The following is a 1413-nucleotide window of genomic DNA, read 5'->3' as shown; positions in this document are numbered from 1 at the left end:
TTAATAAATTGTGAGTTTTTATTTAGAAAAACAACATTAAAAAGTCATTGAAATACTATAAGTTGACTACCATTTTTCAAAATACTTTCAGTTAAAAATACCTTAGCATTTGAATTTATAGATTACTGTTTATGGTTTAGTATTTAAGGGAAGAGATAAATTTCTTAAATTTTGTAAATTATTTAATTGAGTTAGTTTAGTCATTTTCATGAAAGAATTAGTATGTACGAAACTAACTAGCCATTTTTTAAAAGTAAATTTGAAAAAAATAGCATCAAGTTTATGGCAAATTAGAATTTCTCATATTAAGAAAATAAACAGTTAATAAAAAAAATAGTTTTAGGTAGTAATATCAAAATAAAATATTTTATGGAATAATAATTAAAATGTGTAGAAAAAAGAACAGAAATGCGAAAAAAACAAATGCAACAACTCAAGGCTTCAAACTTGGGCTGGCTGGCTAGGTGGGGCACATTTTTCCTTTTAGGACCAAATTAGCTACCCAATTCTCATTGTACCCTCAGTTGCATAAAAAGTATCTAAAGAGTAGTGTGTGGCACGTGCCCCACCCATTTCCCTTACTACATCAAGTATGTTATTGCTGATCCAGAGATTCAGGTACATATAATTCTATCTACCTCGAACACATCTACTTATGTGTTTAAAGTTCATGTCTTCTCCTTCATGCATGCATGCAGGAAGATTGATGATTCTCTTGAGTTTCTGATCCTTGCCAGCGATGGACTATGGGATGTTTTCTCCAACGAGGTTTGTTAATTAATGATATAAATCTTGCTTCCATCATCAATGATTGAGATCTCTTTGTAGGAAGCTGTTGCAGTGGTGAAAGAGGTTGAAGAGCCAGAGGAGTCCACTAAGAAACTTGTGGGTGAAGCAATAAAGAGAGGAAGTGCTGATAATATCACATGTGTTGTCGTTCGCTTTCTAGAGAGCAAGACTGCTAATATCAAAGATTCCGACATATCCTCAACACACTCTAGCTCATGTTACGAAGCGAACCAAGAGCAAACCGCAGTTAGAGATGACTTAGACCACAAGATGTCAACCAAACAAACCAGGCAAGACCGTACCGCAGTGCACTTGGACTGTAATGCTGAGGTTGAAGCTAGAAGCGACGATTCAGGTCGAATCAGCTCGGACCAAAAGACAATTCAGAGCGCATCAGAGTCTAAGAGCTCTGGCAAACAACCTAGTCAAGGGCACATCATAGCACACAACAATTTGGACCGGACCGTTGATAATCAGAAGCCAGTGGAAGCTGAGGCCATTGAAGCAACTCACACCACCTCCTCAGAACAGAGCGGATCGATAGGTGAAAAGAATCAAAACTCAACTCCAGTTCACAGCGACTCCACAACAAGCAAGGCAAGTAGCCTTCCCTCTTATCACTAA

The 1413-nt window shown here is 36.9% G+C and overlaps 1 pseudogene; it reads left to right on the top strand.

Annotated features, from left to right (window-relative positions):
* Window positions 1-739: 739 nt before the first annotated feature.
* Window positions 740-1413, top strand: LOC130501834 (probable protein phosphatase 2C 71; annotated as a pseudogene).

This window comes from Raphanus sativus, unplaced genomic scaffold (assembly GCF_000801105.2).
Source record: "Raphanus sativus cultivar WK10039 unplaced genomic scaffold, ASM80110v3 Scaffold0303, whole genome shotgun sequence".
Lineage (NCBI taxonomy): Eukaryota > Viridiplantae > Streptophyta > Magnoliopsida > Brassicales > Brassicaceae > Raphanus > Raphanus sativus.
This window is presented reverse-complemented; position numbering and strand designations above follow the sequence as displayed.